Below are 6,134 nucleotides of genomic sequence, written 5' to 3'. Positions count from 1 at the left end.
GGATGGCTGTCAATTCCGGAAAGGGCTCCGGAGCAGCCGGTCCCGTGACTCCAGCTGGGATGAGACTTTTACCAGATAAAAGCAGCCTTTTAAGTCTTAAAAGGGACGCTCACCATCTCAAAGAAACCCTAGTTCTGGATGCATAAATTGCACTTTTTTATACCTGAAGAAAACGCTCTTAGTAATTTCTCTGTCTGGACGGCACTTCCCAGACCTTTTAGGCAAATGAGTTGCCTTGGAAAGACTCCACTCCGCTGTAGGTAGTGACAGCACCGTCTTCGAAATAGGCTAAAAACCCGACAAAGCGCTGGAGAGTGAATAAGGAATGTCTCAGAGCTTCTCTAACATTAGGAAAAATGGAAATCAAATTTAAATGCCCCTTCCAATTTGGAAGGCTACTTTCCTGTAGGAAGTGTTAAAGGGACGACCTTCCAGATTAAAAAAAAAAAAAAAAGGAGAATATTTACCCACTCTTTACTCCCACAAATATATTTGAAACATCTTCAGAAATTGTTTGCTTTTCAATCTCCTGTTTGAGACTGAATTTTGAGTTTTTGGACTCGGGGATCAGGCCATCGGTTAGAGAGAGAGCAGATTGTGAATTGAGATGAAATCAACCAGGTAGTTTTGAGAACAGTTGGGTAAGGCTTTAGCCCAACATCTGGTGCCTATTTATCCAACATCTGGTGATGCTGACTTAAACTAGCCCAGCCGGCCAACCGTGCGGAGCAAAGCCTGTCAAAAGGACCAGCCCTGCCTAGCCGTTGCCAGAAAGAGGAGTGCTGGTGTGTGACGTTCTGGGCTTGTCTCTGTCTGCAAAGTAGAGCCACTCACTGTATCGGTCACCTTGCCTGACCAGTAGGTCTTAGAAGATCCTTCATGGAATTCCAAACAAGTCAGCCATTCCAATAGAGCCAGATCAAACGTTAGGGAGGAGGATTCAAGAGCATCGCTGAGCAAATGCCCAGAACAGGAGAGACCTCCAATGACTGGGGCAGGGTTGGGGGTATGGTAGGAACAACAAAAACAACAATTTCCTCGCCAGAATTACTAAGTGTGGAGCAAAACCTGTCAGCAACGACCTTCACTCCGCCTTTCCACAAGCCCCAGTGACACATGCTGTTGGGTGCCAGAGGCTTGGAGGGGGCACAGAGCAGAGGGTGTCAGGGAACTTACAAAAGAAAACCTCTACGGTCTGATCTTGCACCAGTGGCCACCTAAGTGACTCCCTCCCCTGGCTGGTTCAGGTTTCCTTTTCTAGAGTCTTGTGAGTGCACTGTTAAATTTTCAGGAAGCAGGAGGTCCCACTGCCGACAACTTGGTTGAATACTTACTATGTGCTGTTTTTTGCTTTGTGGGAGAAAGGCATTAGATGTAATCCCTGCCCTAAAGGGGCTTAGACTCCTGTGGGGAAGGCAGATAGGTACCGAAGATATTACCATGCAAACCGGTCTAGATCAAGTCACCAGAGATGGCAAATGTGGCACCTGGGGAATAATTACCGTCTGCTCAGGGGCTGTCCCTGATCTTGGGCTTTGTAACCAGCTTCGTTACGGAAGTGTCGTGTTCCACGGAAGAGCCCCAGCCCCCTCTGGCTTTCTGCTGCCTAGGCCTGTGTGCCCAGCCTTTTGGCAACCCTGTGCTGGGGAACACAGCTGGGACCCAAGGGCTATTTACAGAAGGGAGGGGAGCCCATAAGGCAAGATATGAGATGTGGCCCAGGAGGACCTACGAGTTAAAAAAATCAAAGGGTTCCACACAAAACAGAAATTGAACAGCTTTCTGGGCCATTGAGTGAAAAAGAAATTGTGAGTGTATGTCAAAAACTTCATATTCAAGGTACATGAGTGGCCGAGTGGTTAAGTGGCTGCTTTGGGCTTGGGTCATGATCTCAGGGTCCTGGGATCGAGCCCCGCACTGGGCTCCCTGCTCCACAGAGAGCCTGCTTCTCCCTCTCTCTCTCTGCCTGCCGCTTTGCCTACTTGTGCTATCTCTGTGTCAAATAAAATAAAATCTTAAAAAACAAACAACCAAACTTCATATTCAGTGGGGGGCGAGGACACTTTTTAAAATATTTCCACTATAGGGGCGCCTGGGTGGCTCACTTGGTTAAGTCTCTGCCTTCAGCTCAGGTCCTGATCCCAGAGTCCTGGGATTGAACCCCAAGGCAGGTTCCCTGCTCAGTGAGGAGTCTGCTTCTGCCCCTCCCCCTGCTCCTTCTCTCTCTCTCTCCCTCTCTTTCTCTCTCTCTCACTTTCTCGTGCCCGCTTGCATGCACTTGCTCTCAAATAAATAAACAAGTAAAATCTTAAAAAAAATTTTTTTCCACTATAAAGATTCTAGGTAGATCTAACAGGTAAAAGGCAGCTGCTGAGTGGTTTGGAAAGGTAAGTGGTTTGAAACCACCATTACCTCCCACCCCCACCCCACACCAAACATCTCTACCCCGGGGCAGAGTGGATAAGCAGATGGAGGTGCTGTCTGCAAAGTCTGCCTGTGGGGTGTGCAGGCTTTGTTCCTGGCTGTACCTAGTGCCTTCTGGCTCCCCGCCGGCCTCCCCCTTAGCACAGCAGGAAAGGGTGTGGTGGTACTGCTTCCACCGGAACATGGAGGCAGTCTAGCAGACGGCTGGAAGCAAGGATTGTGGAATTCAAATCCTGGCTCGGCTCCTTACTACCAGGGACGCTGGCAAATGCCATGGCATCTTTACCTTAGTTTACTCCTTCATAAAATGAGAATAGTGATACCACACCCATCTCATGGGACTCTGCGAGGATTAAATTAGTAAATCTAGGCAAAACACGTAAGACAGTGTCTGTAAATAGTAAACACTCTGTGTTAGTGGTCATGGGAAAAAAATTGTTTTGGGTTCTAGAGTATTTGCATGTCAAACAATTCTACTTACAGGGATTTCAGGTACAGGCAAGAAGATGGTGAGCCTCCACTGCCCCTGAAACCAAACCCGGGCCTGTGTGTTAACGTCCTGATGGTAATCTAAATGATATCCTTTGTTGGCTCTTCCAGATAGCGCCTAAGACTGCGAGCCCCAAACCAAGCTGGCTGATGGAGGCCTGGTCACCCAACTGCTAAGAAAAAAAGGAGCATACATCCCACGTTCACCCACTTCTGCCCCTGATAGCCTGGGATCCGTAGATCCCTCTGCCCACGCACAGGCTGGGGCCCCTGTCCTCTTCTCTCACACTCCCCGCTCTGGGACTGTGGAGCACACAAATGCCTACCTTCCCAGCAAAGCCTCTTAAAACACTATGAAGAGGTCAGTGCTAATAATGCTAGATTCAGACTAGAGGTAACTATTTTACAGATGGCCAGACTAAGGTTTGGAAAAATAAAATAGATGGTTCTCAAAAGCTAGTCCAAGAATTGATGCCAGTCCTTAGGGTGATGTTTTCACGGGTCTTCAGCAACACTGGAAAAGTAAGAATCATGTAATGAATTTTTCATGGAGGAGAAATTATTTTTCGAATCATGAGATGATGGCCTCTCCTCCTTCCTGTAGGTCTATGTGGGGGAAGGTGTTAAAATGCCCTTCTTTTAGAAAATGGTATTGATAGGAGCAGGGATTTGAAATCGGATCTTTTGAATATTTTCACTGCTATTATGCTATTCTGAATTACTTTAAAATAGTTCTAAATGAACTTTAATTTTAAATTCAACTTTAAATATTAAAATAAGTATTAAGCAACTATTTACAAGTATTTTATATACTATATCATATGCTTGAAAATTTCTTCAAATGAAACTCAGCACAACGTTGACTCTTCATGGCATCCTTTACGCAGCATGAAAATGCAAATCCTCACGTGGACGGGGAAGTTGACAACTTAATGAAATAGGCTGGGTGGAAGGGCAGCTTCTGGCCCCAGACTGTGGCAATCCATGACAGGAGAAAGGAAAAGAAGCCAATTTATAAAGCCTTGAGTGTAGCATTTAAGGGAGCAGGTCTCCCCCTGCTGGTAGTGGCGGCGGCAAAATGAGTCTTGAACCACAACTGGTACTGAGGACTAGAACTGAAAAGGATTCTACAGCAAGACATTTTGCTTGGAAACCCACTCCCCGTCATAGCCTAAATGTGAGTGTGACAGTAAAGATTAAAGAAGCCACGGCTCCAGGAAACTATCAACCAAGACGCTGACTTACAAACCCTGGCAAATTAACAAAGCCAGGAAGAAAATGTTTTACATTGGTTTGGCTATAGAAAAATACTACTTTTTTAAAAAGTTGCCCATTTTCATGAATTTCTTATATTGTATCATTAGTGATATAGAACCATACTCAATAAAAATCACACCTATCAGTAAACTGGTCTGATTCATTTGATTCCATTAACAAACTTGCCTTTGAAAGTTATTGATAGGGGCACCTGGGCGGCTCAGTGGGTTAAAGCCTCTGCCTTCGGCTCAGGTCATGATCCCAGGGTTCTGGGATAGAGCCCCGCAGCACTGGGCTCTCTGCTCCGTGGGGAGCCTGCTTCCTCCTCTTTCTCTGCCTGCCTCTCTGCCTACTTGTGATCTCTGTCAAATAAATAAATAAAATCTTAAAAAAATAAAAAAGAAAGTTATTGATACACCATGGGTGCTCATAAGATAGGTAAAATCAGGTAAGTCTGGTTTCCTTGCACCTTTGGAGGACTAAAATAATCCTCATGCTTTGGCTTATTTCATTTATTCTCTTTTGTCTGGTATGCATTTTACCCTCGTCTACTTCCATTACATGCAACTATATTCAACTCACTTCCAGTAAATCCAACTTTTATCTGTCCTTCTTAAAGCTTTACCTTCTGCTCTCTTCCTTCTCCCACAACAAAAAACAACTGAGGGCTATTTTTTTCTTCCTTGATTTTATTAATTAGCTTCTGTTCAGAATCCTCCAGCATTTACCACATTCTCATATAGTTTATTAGAACATGTCTTTCCCCTATCAGATTCTAAGGGGTCTGAAGACAAAGACTGTTTTCTTCTGCCCCCCCCCCCCAAAGAAGCAATATGGTTAACGGTTAAGATCTTGGACTTAGTAGTTTGTGTCATCAGTGTTCTCATCTATCAGCTACAAAGATACTAGGACCAACCTCATAAATTTGCAGAAGCACAGTTAAGAGAATGCATGTAAAGCTGCCTGGCTCTTAATTACTCGATAATTGTTAACTATTGTTTTCACTCCCTCCATCCCCTCAACAAAAGCTTTACATGCTGTAGGCATTCAATTATTATTTGTTGGTGGGGCTTATGCTAATAAATATATTCATATGCAGCAATGCATTAGCATTATCTGTGTCTAGAGGGCTAACGTGATTGACCATGACCTAGCAGCCTTTTTTTTTTTTTTTTTTAAAGGCTTGGATTACCAACACCGGGTGATTTCCCCGTCCCGTCATCTAGATCAACTCGATCGGATACAACTCTGTGTATTCTGGCAATGTGCTATAATCTGCACTGCCCAGTAAGGTAGCCATTGGCTACACGTGGTCATTGAACGTTTACAATGTGGCTAGTGCAAAACTGAGATTTCGTATTTTAATTAGTTCAATACCTCCTAGTGATCAGTGGCTACCGGACTGGACAGACCAGCTCTAGAACTTGCCTCCACCCGTCGGTCTCTTCAAATTCACCAGACTTTTTTCCAATTAGTAACTCTCACTGATCCGATGCAAGAGAATTAATCCCAACCCCTTTTTCTTTAGCTATTACAAGTGTGCTCACTGTCACACTTCACCAAAAGCTAGCAGGAGAGGCAGTATCCATATAAAACCCAGCAGCTCGGACAGTGGCACGGGACAAAGGGAGCCATACATCAAAGAACGTGAAACCATCCAACAGAAATACTGATTGCGTCCCTGCGTCACGGAGGGCTGTCTCCAGAGGTGGCGGGGAATGCCAGCCAACCGCCGCGACAGGCGTGGCAAAAACGTGAGCCAAGCGCCGGGCGCTGGGGAACGCCCCTGCCAAGCCCAGACTGCGGCGAGGGTGCGCGCCTGCTCTCCCACGCCGGACGCCACCGCCTCGGCCTCACGTGCACGTCAGCAGGCCTGTCCCGGTCCCCAATCCTAAGGGTGTCCCAGCGTCCAAACCGAGAGAGCCATTCCTGACCAGCCGCCACCCTCTCCCGCAGGAGAATCA

The sequence above is a fragment of the Enhydra lutris genome, unplaced genomic scaffold (genome assembly GCF_002288905.1).
Source record: "Enhydra lutris kenyoni isolate GAN:26980312 unplaced genomic scaffold, ASM228890v2 scaffoldscaffold20, whole genome shotgun sequence".
NCBI classification, from domain to species: domain Eukaryota; kingdom Metazoa; phylum Chordata; class Mammalia; order Carnivora; family Mustelidae; genus Enhydra; species Enhydra lutris.
The sequence above is the reverse complement of the archived record's forward strand: the minus strand, read 5'-3'. Positions refer to the sequence as shown.